Source organism: Zootoca vivipara, chromosome Z1, assembly GCF_965207765.1.
Source record: "Zootoca vivipara chromosome Z1, rZooViv2.hap1.1, whole genome shotgun sequence".
Taxonomy (NCBI): Eukaryota; Metazoa; Chordata; class Lepidosauria; order Squamata; family Lacertidae; genus Zootoca; species Zootoca vivipara.
In genome coordinates, this window is record NC_142583.1 from 48,183,946 (window position 1) to 48,201,421 (window position 17,476).

The window sequence follows — 17,476 nt, forward strand, 5'->3', positions numbered from 1 at the left end:
TGAACCGCTGGAGAATTTCCAGAGTACCTCATTAACACAACCGGGGGTCATCTCAGCAGGCTTTTATGCTGCCTGGGCAATAGCTGGCCAGCAAAGAGAAGTGAAGCTCAAAACAGCTATGTAACTGGAGGGGTGTTAAGGTGCCTTGATGAAAGAAGCTTTAAGCATTTGTGATGGGTGGAACATAAAGCAGCTATGTCAGCGTTAAAATAACTAAACCTAGAGCACCTGGGGACATGAGGCCAAAACTGCTAGTCCACCAAGAGTCATCAAGTTGGCAAACACAGGAACACACCTTGGTCCATCTAGCCCTGAAGGACCAGGTGTGCAGCCTGGGAGTCATTTTGGACTCACAGCTGTCCATGGAGGCACAGGTCAATTCTGTGTCCAGGGCAGCTGTCTATCAGCTCCATCTGCTACGCAGGCTGAGACCCTACCTGCCTGCAGACTGTCTCGCCAGAGTGGTGCATGTTCTAGTTATCTCCCGCTTGGACTACTGCAATGCGCTCTACGTGGGGCTACCTTTGAAGGTTTGACCCAGAAACTACAACTAATCCAGAATGTGGCAGCTAGACTGGTGACTGGCAGTGGCCGTCGAGACCACATAACACTGGTCTTGAAAGACCTACATTGGCTCCCAGTATGCTTCCGAGCACAATTCAAAGTGTTGGTGCTGACCTTTAAATCCCTAAACGGCCTTGGTCCAGCATACCTGAAGGAGCGTCTCCACTCCCATCATTCTGCCCAGACACTGAGGTCCAGCGCTGAGGGCCTTCCCTCATTGTGAGAAGCCAAGTTGCAGGGAACCAGGCAGAGGGCCTTCTCGGTAGTGGCGCCCTCCCTGTGGAACACCCTCCCATCAGATGTCAGAGAGAAAAACAACTACCAGATTTTTAGAAGACATCTGAAGGCAGCCCTGTTTAGGGAGGCTTTTAATGTTTAGTAGATTATTGTATTTTATTTTTCTGTTAGAAGCCGCTAATAATAATAATAATAATAATAATAATAATAATAATAATAATAATAATAGCTCAGTATTATACATGGAGGATAAGCCTATCAATGATCATGGTGACTATGCTCTACTGCAGGCATAGGCAAACTCCGGCCCTCCAGATGTTTGGGACTCATCCCTAGCTAACAGGACCATGGTCAGGGATGATGGGAATTGTAGTCCGAAACATCTGGAGGGCCAGAGTTTGCCCATGCCTGCTCTGCTGCAGTGTTTCTTTTTTTTTTAAACATAATTTTTATTGATTTTACAAATTACAAAAAAACGGTACATACATAAACACCTTTTCCACCTTCTTCCCACCCCCCTCCATGGGACCTCCCCTGCCACAGAAGTATCCCACGCAGGTGAACAGTCAGAGATGGTCCATTTTATGGTTGGATTTCTGTCCCCCTCCCCCTCCCCTGCCCCCAAAGCCCCCCCCCTGCCACCAGAGAGCTCCAGGAAACCAGGGCAGTACTCTGCTGCAGTGTTTCTGAATACCAGTTACTGGAAAGCACAGAAGGGGAGGTGGCTCTTGCACTTAGGTCCTGCTTGTAGGCTTCCTACAGGCCTCTGGTTGGCTGCTATGAGGACAGAATCATAGAATCATAGAACTGTAGAGTTGGCTGTGACCCCAAGGGTAATCTCAGCTAAAGCCTCCATGACAGATGGCTTACAACCATAAACACCTCTGGTGAAGGAGAGTCCACAACTTCCTGAGGGAGACCGTTCCACTGTCAATTGCTCTCACTGTCAGAAAGTTCTTCCTGATGTTTAGTCGGAATCTCCTTTGTTGTAACTTGAAGTCATTGGTTTGGGTCCTAACCTAAAACTCTTGAGGTGCATGCCTCAGGAGCTGTCCATTGTTCCCAAAGGTGCCTAAGGGGGTCACCAACTTCCCTACTTTATTCCTTTCCCACACCTACCTGTCACAAGCACTGAAAGGGCGTGGGGGGGGAGGGAGTGGCTGTTGCATATATGTGCTCAGCTGCTGCATCCTTCACATTGCCACATCCAGCATACTGTGCATGGGGGGTGGGGTGGGGTGCCTGATCACCCTTTAGGAAGATGGTGGCTGAGGCACCAATCCTCTGCCCAATACAAGATTGGGAGCAGAGTGGGGAACACCATATTATCTAGCTAAATGCCCATTAAAAAACAACACAACTATACATGACACAAGTGGTGATCAAATACCACTGAATCCATCCATCATACGGGAAAATGAAGAATGTTGTGAGGAGTGCTGTCAGTCTCCCCTCTTCTAAGGACTGTAGTCTCAACCAGTAGAGTTCTAGGGACTTCAGTACAGTGGTAGAAGCCTTGACCCTTAAAGCGTATGCCACCCCTGCAAACTGTTGCCTTCCTTTATGACCTGCATTAAACTCACTGCTTGTTTTTAGCTGAACGGCAGGCAATGGAATATGTGCAGGAAAATTAAATTGGGAAGTCGCCAAGTGTTAGTTGTTTTTCAAGGTTTTTAAAATTATATTTTGTTCTCCTATACAATGGAGGATTAGGGCAAGAGCACTGAACTCATTTCAAGATGGGCTGCAAAGTGCTTTTGAACTCAGGTTTTTTCAGATGTGGGTGGCTAGTTTATTAACCTATCACGTCACCTGACCGTTGTGGCAGTGTCAATGGCACTATTAGGTTGAAAGAAGGATTTGTGTTGGGGAAATGCTATTATTAGAAAGTGTTTTTGGAAAGGAGAAGAGGAATGAAAGCTGTACTACAGGCAAACAATCAGCTTTATAAAAGAAACCATCGACACCGCATGCAAAGCCCCTTGCTTAACGGTTAATTCATTATTCCTTTACAATAGTCACATGTTCCTTTGCAGATCAGGGCTCACTAATGCAAAATATATTCATATTCTTCCACTCAGCCCACTTCTCTGAATGGTGAGAAGTTCCAGAGGTGCAGCACATGCCCAGGTTTGCTTCCCTCAGTGGTGGTTTAATGGTGCTTTGTAATCAGTGCATTTATTTACAAATACACAAAAGAGACGTGGGTGGCATTGTGGTCTAAACCACTGAGCTATTTGGGCTTGCTAATTGGAAGGTTGGCTGTTTGAATCTGTGCAATGGGGTGAGCTCCTGTTGTTCTGTCCCAGCTTCTGCCAACCTAGCAGTTCAAAAGCATACCGGTGCAAGTAGATAAATACAGTCATACCTTGGGTTGTGTATGCTGCAGGTTGCGTACTTTCGGGTTGCATACTTGGCAGACCCGTAAGTGTTTACTTCCGGGTTCCACCGCATGTGCATGCGCAGAACTGCTCTGCGTGCTTCGCGTGTGCGCAGAAGCGCTCTATCGGTGCTTTGTGCATATGCTAAAGCGCTGCTCAGGTTGAATACTTTTTGGGGTGCGAACGGCACCCCAGAACGGATTGGGTACTCAGCCTGAGGTACCACTGTAGGTACCACTGCGGCAGGAAGGTAAATGGCGTTTCTATGTGCTCTGGCACTCATCACGGTCTTCCATGCGCCAGTAGCAGTTTAGTCATGCTGGCCACATGACCCGGAAAAGCTGTCTATGGACAAACACCGGCTCCCTCAGCCTGAAAAGCAAGATGAGAGCACTGCAACCCCATAGTCACCTTTGACTGGACTTAACCGTCCAGGGGTCCTTTACCTTTTATACATGTTGAAGATAGGTAGAGGTACAGTTTAGATCCAGGGTACTCTGTGTGGCATGTTATTCTCCCAGATGCTCGCATATGCCTTCAATTGAAGACACTGTGTAGTTTCATTCAAGAAGTGACAACCTGTACTTCTCCACATGAGACAAAAGTGTGGCAGGTCCTCATCCAAGCGATGTTGTTTGCAGATGATGCAGCCTTGAGAGCACACTCCGAGAAAGCTCTACAGAGCCTCATCAACCATTTTGCTAAAGCCTTCAGGGAGGTCAGCCTTACCATCAGCTTTGTTGATCACGTACTTGAGGTGGTAGACAATTTTGTCTACCTGGGTTCCACAATAACCAGCAACCTCCCCATTGATGCTGAGCTGCACAAGTGTATTGGCAAGGCAGCTGTGGCAATGGCTTGCTTCTCCAAAAGTGCATGGGAGAATGTGGTGCTAATGACCAATACCAAGATGAAGGTCTACCAGGCTTGCATGTTGAGAACGCTGCTTTATGGAAGAGAGTTGTGCAACTTACAACCGACAGGAGTAGTGCCTCAACACCTTCCACATGTGCTGCATCAGGAAGATTTAGGGTATCACCCAAGCCCACATCTGTGCTCTCCAAAGCCTTTTAAAATTGATGTAGATGTGAGTGTTTTGGGTCTGCTTATGAAAGTGATATGGCCTTTGTTTTGAAGCTCTGATTCATAACCCACAATGCGTGAGCCTATATATATATATATATATATATATATATATATATATATATATATATATATATCAAAGATTTCCTGGAAATAATCCTATAGAGTAATGGCATGGTGAGCATGGTGTTGAAAAGAGGGAAACAGAGAGATGAGCAACACTGTTGGGTTCACCAACAACCTCTGTCCCTGATCAGGTAGAAAACTCCATTCATCTGTTTGTCCAACAACCAGGAGATTTTTAATTGTTTTGCAGATCACTTAGCTGTTAATGATACTGTTGTCCTTGGACAGGGTATTCTACAGATCAATACTTGCTGGCAAAGTCAAAGCCTAGAAGAGACATAGAGAGGGGGAAGCCACTCTATTAATAGAGCTCAAGAAGAACGGAAGAGAAGTTAAAGCTGTCTGAGCAAGTGTATGTTTCTTAAGTGTTATTTAGATTGTCCCAGAGAAACAGATACACTTGAAATTTGACTGAAATAAACAACAGGAATTGCTTTTTCTCCCTACACCACCCATCAGCCGCCTACACTGTTCTACTACATTTGCCATGTTCCCTTTATCAAATGTACAAGCAATTCTCGCACTTCCCCACCCTACAAAAGAGCATTTTGTAAGTTTTGATCCGTAATGGAAGACTTTGGCATACTGGAATAGCCATCTTGCAGCCTGATTCGCAACCACAAAAGCAGAAGGACATAAACTGAAGGTGATTCAGTCCCCTTGAAATAAGTGAGGCTTTAAATAAGCAGAAACAAAGTTCTTTGGCATGTTTGGGGGCGTTGGATTTGATCCTTAGTAGCTGACAATCTGTTTTTTTCAAGAAGTACAGCTTGTGACATTATAATTGAAGTAGGATTCAAAATTTCATTTACAAGCCCCCATTTTAGGAGGCTTAGTACTTGGCTGTGGATATGCAATATACTTTGAAAACTTACCCATATCCTTTCCCCCCCTTCATTTGAATCACACTTGAGGAAAAAATGTAATGTATTTTTTAATTTAAAACACACACACACACACACACACACACACACACACACACACACACCACTGTGACTATGTTATAGAACATGTAGGAAAAAGACTGGCCTCTTTCCAGGTTTCACTAAAAAAATAGCTTTACTATTTCTATGCGCTAACTAGCTCAGTTTCTAGCAAACCTTTCCATTCTGATTTCCTTGAAGGCGGAAAAAACACCAATAATTGGTGCAAAACTATTGGCTGGAAGCCAATTTTTTATAATCAGTCCTGTGTGTTTCATAATAATCCTTCTTACTTCATGGTTGGTTTTTTGACATCAGAACAAGTGGTTGGAGGCCACTCTGCCCTCTGTGGCACGGGTAACAGAAGAAATACACCACAGCTGAGAACAGGCTTCCAGCAGCCACAGCATCCTTTCCAACATCTGGAAAATGATAGTAGTCCTCAGACTAATTCCCAGAAACCATGTCCTCTGGTTTAAGAACATTTCCCAATGGCCTTCAACTAGCTGTTTACCTGATGTGCCTTTTCTTTATACTACTATGACTATACTATTACTATGACTATATCCCCACCTTCCTCCTCCATTGTTGACATCCCAGAGTGAAAGAACATGAGAACCTGGCCTTAGAAAATGCTTGGTCCAGAATTGCCTGCCTTTGCATTAGCCAAAGGGCTACTTCCTAGTTTGCTCAAACTGCAGAGGAGTTGGAAAACCAGTGGGTTGCACCACTTCTGACTATACCGGTAGGAGGAAGCTCAAATGACTGAGTGCTTCTCCATACAAAATATCCCTGTCTGCAGAAAACCAATATGTTATGGTGAAGTGTTCAAGTGCAACCTTCTCCTTGAGTAGGGCTGGGTTAGCATTTCCTCATGTGTGTCCTTACCTGCAATCTGAAGTGGTCCAGTTTAGGGGGAAGCCAGTCTATGGCATGGGATTTGGCAGAAAGTGACCCCTGGGGAATTCCAGACAACAATGATTCAATTTTATTAGGCCATTCTTTAGTAAATCTATAAGAGTAGTATACAACTAAATTGTATAATAATATTTAAAAGCATAACTGAAAAAGCATGGAATGAAACATAGAATTCAGTGAAAAATATTCTGCTGAGTGGCTAAAGCCTATTCAATCAAGCTATTTCCTTGATGCTGGAAGGTCTAAGCAAATAAAGAAGTATTTGCCTAACATTGAAAAGTCAACATGGTTGAAGCTGGTCAAGTGACTTTGGGAAGGCATTCCATAAATGGGTTCTGTAGCTCAAAGGCACTTTGAATACGGCAGTTAAAGTAAGTCAGTTTTCCATTAATTATTGCAATGGATTTTATAAGTCACTTTTTATCTGAGTTGAACAAAGCAATGTGAAAGAAATGAAGATAATGCAGTGATTGAGGTGAAAAACAACGCAAATGGTAGAAGGGAGGAGAACAGAAATTAAGGGAGAGAGACTTGAACTGATCCTGCCATGCCATGAATCAGTTGTGTTGTGAGCTAATCATATTTCAAATATTGCCTCTGTACGTTCTTCCATCTTGGTGCTGTAAACCACAAACAGTAATGTGGTTGAGAATCTGAGTTCATCTCAAACTAAACACCAAAGGGGTGGGGAATAGCAATGTCTCCAACTGTCTGTTGGCATCCGGGGGTCGAAAGGCCAGCTGGCTAACCCTGTCTCCTTCTCATCCGTCCCACTGCAAAGATCCATCAACCTCTGACTCTGACATAAATCAGTGACTCAAGCCTCCCAGACTTGAGCACACTATATTCAGCAGTGTGGATACATACTATGAACTATGGAATTATTAATCTTAAATCAAGACAAAGAAACATGTCATTTCTCCTTGCCGTCTTCTCAGAGAGAGAGAGTCAAAACAAAATCAATACAGAGGAATTTCCACTTACGCCAGCAAATTGTGCTGGAATGTAAACAGACATGTGTCACATAACAATCCCATGTCTGCAACTAAAAGTGGAATGGAAAATCCCAACAACCTCCCCCTTTCCATGTAACCTGTGGTGCAGTATTTCAACCTAACTGCAACCGCTGTACATAAACCTGAAGTTGTTCTCTGTTAACAACCTTAGACAACAGATCTGCAGGAATTTCGTTTCCTGGCATGTAGGACACTTGAATGAGTTCTTTCCAAATACACTCCCTTGAACGATGTAACTTTATCAGCAAGTACCTGTTGTCTTGATAAACCTGTATAGGACATTTCACATTAACCCTCACATCCTTAGAATAAGAAGAGGAGGAGGAGGAGTAGGAAGAGTTTGGATTTGATATCCCGCTTTATCACTAACCTTAAGGAGTCTCAAAGGGGCTAACATTCTCCTTTCCCTTCCTCCCCCACAACAAACACTCTGTGAGGTGAGTGGGGCTGAGAGACTTCCGAGAAATGTGACTAGCCCAAGGTTACACAGCAGCTGCATGTGGAGGAGCGGAGACACGAACCCGGTTCACCAAATTACGAGTCAACCTTGAGAGTTCCATTCCCTTCTGCTCAAGCAACTCTTCCAAACATTTTGGGTATGTGACGTGAGCTGAGAAACAAAAAAGTCAAACTAAGCCTTGGACATCATGTCAAGAATCAATCAAACTTCATTTTTCAAATGCTAAATAATGTATTCTTATTTTTTAAATACCAATCAGTTCTGATCAGACAATTCAAAAGCAAAGCAAAAATCAAGGAAAAACAGATATAGATATTTTGCTAACTGTATTGCTATTCATATCAGGTTCTGTGATGTTAGAAAAGGGGATACAGATCAGAGAACTCCTATTTATTCTAAACTGTATAAATGAGGCTGCAGATCTAGAGCAACTATGAATTTACTGTAGACACTCTAGAAATACAGTGATGCATTGGAAAGAATAATCCAGGCTGTTAACTCCATCATTTGTAATTTTTCTTTAGAAACCAGAGTTTTAAAAAAATGGTTTTTCTTACCCATGCCGTCCTTTTCATTTAGTAAACACTGAATTTTCTCCATGATTCTAATGGAGCATGAAATTAACATGACATTTCTGTTTATTTCTTTCTGTTTCCTCAGTCAAATAAATGCAGTGCTAGAGATGAAGGAAGACGGAAGAGTTCAGTCGCGTCACACCTGTTGTGGGCTCACAATGGCTCACACCTCTTTCCTTACAGGCTGAAGTCTTCCAACATGTTTTAGGAAAACAGCCACAAAACACAGAAATGGGTTGGATGACAGCAACATTATGGAATGTGAGAAAGACTTACAAGCTGTCTGTTTAAGAAAGTCACCTTGTACCATTGCAGTTCAGAACAAAGGTATTGACTGCTGGCACATTGGAAAAGCTCTGCGCCTTCAGTGGGGAACCCCCCACAGACAAGAATTATTCCAATGTACCTGCATAAATGGGGGGCAGCCAGATGTTAGTGGTAGCCAGTAGAATCTTCTGAAATGGGACATTTTGAGGGCAAGGTGGGGCTGGCACAGGTTCAGCTGCATCCCGAGCGTGTCCTGCTCCTGTCACCTGATGATAATGGGCCCAATCCAGGCTTCTTTGCTGCAGCAGCCTGACAGCTGGCACAGTGAAGGGGCATCCCCTCCACTGCCATGGATAACACATGCACCGGGGTACTGTATGTGGCTCCATCAAGTCCTGTTATAGAAGGTTGTAGTTACCACCTTGGATATCTTGCAAAGATCTCAGTCTCAAGCAGAAAACCATTCATATTTATTTGATTAGACAGGTAGGATATTCTTGATATGGCACCATGCCATCAAATCAGGCATCCCATATGAATTTCCTACAGATATAGAATTTGAGATATAGTAATTCTCTTTGAAACAGATTCCGTTACTCCCCTTTACTCATTTCTGGGGTGTATTTTTGTACTAGAGGAGGGGTACCTAGCCACTGAATTGCTCTATTCATTTACTTTTGTTGAGTTTCATGGCTCCTCTTGGCCCAATCTTCCTTTTCAGCCGATCTTCTCTGAGGACACTATTTCACATTTATCTGAAGCTAAACATATGAATGAGGCACAAAACAGAATAGCCCTTCAGTTCCCTTATCGCTACTGTAGATTTCGAGAATCTCCATCCGTGCCCAGGACAACTAGCTGTTTATTCTCAGTTATTATAATCTTGCCTCAGTTTTCATGCCACCAGAAATCATCCTGTCCTTAATACGTCCAATACAACCTTAAAAAAAAACACCATAAGGAAAGTTTATGTGGACATTTTATGGGTATATATTGTCACAAGGTTTAAAATCCTGATGGTTCTAGTGTTGCCCATATATTTTTCCCTGAGCCTTTAGCTCCTTTTATCTGTTCTTTTAAGGCTTTAAAATCTCTTCCAATGTGCTCAGTAGCTATCGTACCAACAAGGGACGCAGGTGGCGCTGTGGGTTAAACCACAGAACCTAGGGCTTGCTGATCAGAAGGTCAGCGGTTCAAATCCCTGTGACGGGGTGAGCTCCCATTGCTCGGTCCTAGCTCCTGCCAACCTAGCAGTTCGAAAGCACGTCAAAATGCAAGTAGATAAATAGGAACCGCTACAGCGGGAAGGTAAACGGCGTTTCCATGTGCTGCTCTGGTTTGCCAGAAGCGGCTTTGTCATGCTGGCCACATGACCTGGAAGCTATACGCCGGCTCCCTCGGCCAATAATGTGAGATGAGCGCGCAACCCCAGAGTCGGTCACGACTGGACCTAATGGTCAGGGGTCCCTTTACCTTTACCTTACATGAACAGATAGTAATTTCATGAATTATATGTTGTAGAAAGAAAGCATCATCACAAACCTCTTGTTGACCTTCAGTATCAAAATATTGGTGCTAAGCTATAGAAATATTTCATTAAAAATCCCCCCAAAATGTAGCTACTTTTGTTTAATGGCATAAATGTATTTAACACTATCCAAAACAAGTCATCAGGTCTGTAACTTTAATGGAAATACTCCCCTTTATTTATTATATTTGATTTACTGGCAAAGTAACTTTCTGCTAATGAGGATTGAAGGCCTAGGGAGAGACGTGTTTGCAGAGGAATGAGAGCTGTACTCAACAGCAGGAACTGGGAGAAAAGGAAAGTAAGATAAAGGCTGGTTAGATTACAGGAGGGGAGAAATGTCCAACATAAACTGAAATGTAACTTGTATCTTAGAGAAAGCAATTTAGGTTTAAGAACAGCTGCCTCTCTAGAGGGTCAGATGCATGAGCAATTAAAATCAAACATGTTGATTTTAATATGCCTTGGTAACTGAGATTGATCATACAGAGTGCTGTTGACTGTACATCAAGAAACAATTTAGGATCCAGTTTAAAACAAAGTTTATAATCCTTGTTTGATGGATTTTACTTCTTCAGGCTGTACAGTGCTGTAAAAATGATGAAAATGTGCTCTCTCAGTGTAATCAATAAAACTTCCTGCTATAAGATTGGTTTGGTTCCCGTGACTCTTCCAGGTAGTCTACCATGCTGTGTTCGTAGAATTTCAAATAAGTAATCTATCATTATTTCTATATACAGGATTCATTAGCTACTTCATCCTTCAGCTTATTAGTACCAAAGTCAGCCAAACAATCTAAGTGAAAGGTCACCTCTTAACGAATACCATAGTTAGACCAAAACATACATCAAAACTTAACAGAAATGTGTCAAAATCCAGTGGCAGGAAATGGAGAAAAGGTTAGTGTGGGACATTCGCACTACGGAACAGAAAGCGCCTGGGTATGGAAATTTGGAAAACTCATTTCAACTGTCTGCAGGAAAGCATGCATTAAACTAGGTTAAGGAATGGGTCAAATCACTTATTAGAGATGGGAAGAGCATAAAAATAAAATTCTCTTCCAGTGAGCTTCTGCTCTTTAATATATATGAAATGTGATCTGCAATGTTTAAAGAAGTAGAGGATAAGAGGGTGAAGTCTTCTACTTTTCAAATAAATTCACACCATGGCAAATAGAATTATGATTTTGGAAGCAAAAACACTACTAATTCCATTTCAAAAAAACAACAACACAGCCTCATGTCCCAGCATGTCATCCACTGTTTTTCAAGAAACTGGCATACAAATTTGTATTCAAACACTGCCTGTCCAAAGAAATGATTAAATCCCATCAAACATGTTCTCACTGCCAAACCTTCAAAGCACTTGAAATATTTGGATTTAGTCTGCTTATTTCTAGGCATTTTACTTAACTAACTTGGAGACTCCTGCCTTGGGTTTTCTTCTTCATACCACAATGATCATCTTGGTTGCCCTCCTCTGCACACGTTCCAGCTTGTCAACATCCTTCCTAAGTTGTGGTGCCCGGAATTGGACACAATATTCCAGGTGTAGTCTGACCAAGGCAGAATAGAGTGGTATTAATACTTCCCTTTCCTGCCTACCTAGCAGTTCAAAAGCACGTCAAGTGCAAGTAGATAAACAGTAGATAAAAAAGTCAATGCAATTCTGGGCTGCATCAATGGGAGTATAGCATCTAGATCAAGGGAAGTAATAGTACCACTGTATTCTGCTCTGGTCAGACCTCACCTGGAGTACTGTGTCCAGTTCTGGGCACTGCAGTTCAAGAAGGATACTGACAAGCTGGAACGTGTCCAGAAAAGGGCAACCAAAATGGTCAAAGGCCTGGAAACGATGCCTTATGAGGAACGGCTTAGGGAGCTGGGTATGTTTAGCCTGGAGAAGAGAAGGTTAAGGGGTGATATGATAGCCATGTTCAAATATATAAAAGGATGTCATATAGAGGAGGGTGAAAGGTTGTTTTCTGCTGCTCCAGAGAAGCAGACACGGAGCAATGGATTCAAACTACAAGAAAGAAGATTCCACCTAAACATTAGGAAGAACTTCCTGACAGTAAGAGCTGTTCGGCAGTGGAATTTGCTACCAAGGAGTGTGGTGGAGTCTCTTTCTTTGGAGGTTTTTAAGCAGAGGCTTGGCAGGCATATGTCAAGAATGCTTTGGTGGTGTTTCCTGCTTGGCAGGGGGTTGGACTGGATGGCCCTTGTGGTCTCTTCCAACTCTATGATTCTATGATTCTAGGTACCACTCTGATGAAAAGGTAAAGGGTGTTTCCGTGCACTGCTCTGGTTCACCAGAAGTGGCCTAGTCATGCTGGCCACATGACCCGGAAGCTGTCTGCGGACAAACACTGGCTCCCTCGGCCTATAGAGTGAGATGAGCACCACAACCCCAAAGTCGTCCGCGACTGGACCTAATGGTCAGGGGTACCTTTACCTTTACATTTAATACTTCCCTTGATCTGGACACTATACTTCTGTTGATGCACCCTTGAATGGCAGTAGCTTTTTTGCTGTTGCATCACTAATAATTGCTGCTGTTGTTGTTGGTGGTAGTGGTAAAGGTAAAGGTAAAGGTAAAGGGACCCCTGACCATTAGGTCCAGTCATGACCGACTCTGGGGTTGCGTGCTCATCTCGCGTTATTGGCTGAGGGAGCCGGCGTACAGCTTTCCAGGTCATGTGGCCAGCATGACAAAGCTGCTTCTGGCGAACCTGAGCAGCACACTGAAACACCATTTACCTTTGTGCTTGGAGCGGTACCTATTTATCTACTTACACTGCTAGGTTGGCATGAGCTGGGACTGAGCAACGGGAACTCACCCCGTCACGGGGATTCAAACCGCCGACCTTCTGATCAGCAAGCCCTAGGCTCTGTGGTTTAACCCACAGCGCCACCTGCGCCCCTTGTTGGTAGTGGTAGTGGTGTTATTATTTTTACAGTTTCCATAGGTTTGAACAAGATGAGCATGGTGCCGATCAGTGAATCCAGTAGAAGCTAAAGCTGTAGTTGATATAGTTTGGTTAGATAAAAGTTTGCACATAAAACAGTTACTTTTTCTTTTGTGGGAGAATACACTAGCAATTCTCAAGGGCAGGTTTGCAGTGGTACCTCTGGTTAAGAACTTAATTCATTCTGGAGGTCCGTTCTTAACCTGAAACTGTTCTTAACCTGAGGTACCACTTTAGCTAAGGGGGCCTCCCGCTGCCGCCGGGGTCCCCGCCACACAATTTCTGTTCTCATCCTGAAGCAAAGTTCTTAACCTGAGGTACTACTGGTACTTCCGGGTTAGCGGAGTCAGTAATCTGAAGCATTTGTAACCCGAAGCGTTTGTGGCCCTAGGTATCACTGTATTTACTTTGGTGCAATAGAATAGAACAAATTCTTTGAGCAGAACTGAAATATACTCGGGGTCGAGAGTGAATTTCATGCTCTTTATTCAGCTCTTAGTCATCAAGGAGAAGAGAAGAATGCCCTTTTCCCAAAACCATCTGCTTATATACATTATTTACACAATGGGCTTTGCGTGGTTGGCTACTTCAGGGCTACACCTGTGGGCCAATCAGTTTGTGGATTGACTTCTGCCAGCAGCCTGATTGGCTGCTCCTGCAGGCCAATCAGGTTGCGGATTCACTTCCACCTGGAGTTGGATTGGGTGGCTCCTGCGGACCAATCAGACTGCTGATTCTGGATCCTATTGTTCTATGATTCAGCTCAGTACATAACAAGAACTGAGCTTGGTTTTTTTTAAAATGTTCACTTTAAAGTGCTGACATTCTGATGGACCTTTCTCAATCCAGAATAATACTTCCTTGTTATTTAATGTGGTCCATAAACCTATGTCGTTATTGTCTCTGAAATCACTAGTAGTTGGTATGTTTGTGTTTGCAATGCTAGGGTTTTCGCTCAGATCATTTGTTTTGTTTTCCAATTCTTTAAGATGACAATGAGCTTGAACTGGTTCTTTTCCTGTAGCTAACTCCTGACATGTTCCTTCAGTGCCTTGTGTTAATTCTTTGGCTGTAGGTCCTGTCACTTTCTCCAGAAGTATCTATACTTGTAGCGGTAGTTACTGACAACAGTTCTCCTTGAGGTTCTTGTCTTCTGGGTGTTTCTCAGTCTGCTCAGAATGCTCATCTACTTGCTTTTCTTTTGTTTGTGAACACAAAAGTTCTGTATCTGGGGGATTATTTTAGGGTTGCATATGCCTGCTGCACAAAGTCATAACATGTGATTGGCTTTAAACATCTGAGGATTCCTTTCTGTTATTTTAGTTGCTTTCGTTTACTACCACCACTTTCACATTGCTTATTCATTATTATTTTCACCAAAAGTCAAAATGTAATGTTATTGTGATCCAAAATGGTGTAAAAGAATCATCACTTGTTCTCAGAACACATGCTGTAATGATTGACAGTGATCTGAACACATGTACCGCTTCATAGTTGACTTCATCATTGGATTCTGAGTAGCTTTAAAGGCTCCGTGAACTTTTCTAAACAGTAAGTATGCACTATTATACCATCATAGAATCATCATATGGTTAATGTTACTAAGCAATTGGGAATAGATAGTAAAATCTGCCCCCTTTTAAAAAGTGGAAATATGCTGAGGTCTCCCTAGATTATGATTACACCCAGTCCATATTTAAACCCATCACTGCTGGCTATAATCCTTAGAAAAAGCTTGCGAGGTTTGTTCTCATATTGCAGATGGAAGGTTAAGGATATGGCTAATGTAAACTTTCTCATTCATAGTTCAGTTGCGTAGAATAGACAAATGTCTATTGCACAAGGTAAGCACAGTGCAGAAAGGCATTTTCAAGGATAATTTTCTACTATTAAAACATGTTTGGGTATTTTCATGAGCATTCCTTGTGCTGTGCCTCCCATAACATCTGTAACACAACATGTCTCTCACCAGACAGGGCTAACCAGATTTTCTTCTCTATTGGTCCAGATCAAGTCCAACAAGAATTTCCCTATGGGCAGTTTTGAAAATTATCACTGCATGGAATTTGATGAGACACAAAGGGAATGTCACATTCAATTGTGATATTTTTGTACCGTTTGAAGGTTACTGTAAGTGGCTCCCATCTCCATCTTTGAACCTTACACTGCCCCTTAGTAAAAGAACCAACCTGTATCTGGGAAGCAGTAGTATGGCATTCAGACTAAAGGTTAAAATAAAATAAAATACCAATGCATACACAGTTTAGAAAGGCTTTCCGTTCTATTTCTATGCTGCAAGAATTTACATTACATATTCAACTGGGAACCAATGACGTTATGATTATCATTTAGATGTCGTTGCCCTTGGCATATTGTACATGCCCTGTGAAAATATACCCACCATTGCAGAGGTCACCTTAACCATCAGCAACTAATAGAAAGAAAGGTTATAGAGTGCTAAGTTTTGACATTGTTCTGTGATGTGACAGCAGACAGCTATTGCGTAAATTTACATGAATTATTACAGTACCTTGGAATTAGGTCATCTGTATGTAACAAAAGTATTCTGCAGTGAAGCTTTGTCCACCAATAATGATAAACTAACGACACAGACAATGAAATAGGAGTACCTGGGGCTGGAGCAAAATAGAAGTGAAGCAAGTGTGGATAAGATACTAATAGGAGCTGTATATAAACAGCTCTGCTCCAAAGGTAAGTGGAGAATGCCAGTATATAAACCAGCCAATAAGAAGTGTCCATCTTGACAGAGATCAGCGACCCACAAAGCTTTGCTCTAGGACAATGCAAAAAAAGAATAATAATTATGGCTACTAGATCCAACGGTATGGTGCTAATTGAAAAATAACCAGAATGTTTTTTTTTTCTTCAGGGCAGCAAAAACCTGAGAAACAAGCTAAATCTTTACAGGAAGCAATCTTGTATTGTCTGAAAGCTCCCCAAGAAAACAATCAAACAGTAAAAGGGACAGAAAGGGACAACTGTCTGATTGCAGGTGGTGTTATAGATATGATGCTATTTAGCTTCTTGCAGTGGAAGCAAGCTTCAGGTGGGTCTTATTGATTAGATAAAATCCATAAATTCTATATGTTTGAGGGAAAAATATGGTGATCATATTAGCACACTCGGTTTGGCAGGATACCTGATTTTAAAAAAGCAGGAACAATGTTTAGTAACATTGTTTTTTTAAGAATGTGGGGAAAGAGTCAAAATTAAATATTTATTTGCCTTTCCAGGGAAGATGATGAAATGAATGAAGATTAATAAGAATGGGATAACAGAGAAACCACAGGGCATAAATGTTAAGGGAATAAACCTTCAAGTACATCTAGACCAAAAAATAAAATGTTTTACTTTGGTCTTGAGACATAACATTCATAATGCAACTACCGACTTCTGCCGTTTGCCAATTGTTTCATATTCACAGCCTCAGATTTCACATCAAGTTTCCCATAACATACCCCAATGTGAGAGACAGTTCAGAATAACAGGGTCTCTGGTGCTTATAAGTGAAGAACAAAATGCTGACAGCCTTCGCATCAGAAGCAAAGGGCAAAATCCAACTAGCAAGACTACTGCGTAAGCCCTGCTAGCACAACCATATAAGAATTGTGCTGCTGAGCAGTATAAATATTTCAGGCAGGAAAAAGTTTTAACGGCCCCAAGCCATTGCCTGCCATATGAGTGTTGACATTGGGTCAACGCCTTCGATAACTCTAATAATGACACCTGCCATCCCCTCAGTTCTCCTCTTCCTCCTCCTTATCTGCTCAGGCATCATATTTCTGAATTTAAACCGCAGTCTTACACTCCCAAAGTGTTGACTAAGGGCCTTTCTTCACTTACCATTTATAGTGGTATACTGGCTATTTGATCTGACACATTTTTAAGAGTGAATTTGTAGCTGATTGTCTGCACCTTGCTCACATGTTGCATGCAGGGTTTTCCTTAATGTCCTGTGCAGATATTCAGATAAAGGGGTGAGCGGCAGGATCACCTGTGCTGGACCCATGGGCGTAGCCAGGGGGCAGGGGGGCAGCTGTCCCCCTGGATCAAGTAAAACAAGAGATATACTTAACTAATCACATTGGTTCTGCCTCCCCTAACAAAATTCCTGGCTACGCCTATGGCTGAATCTGCAAATGGCTTCAGCTAAATACATGTAAGGCTCTCTCCTTGAAGTTAGAAATCCTGTAAAAGCAGAACTCCGAAGTTCCCAGAAAGAGCCTTAGATACATACAAGTTTATGAGCATATATTCAGCTCATCACATGGTGGTTAAGATTAAGAACAATGGAGGCAAACTTTCTCCCCTGGTCCATCTGTTATTTGTAATATATTTTGGATATATTTTGCCCGATTCACACTTTACCTAGGTGGCATGGTTGCAGCTGTGAAACCACTTCTCTATGG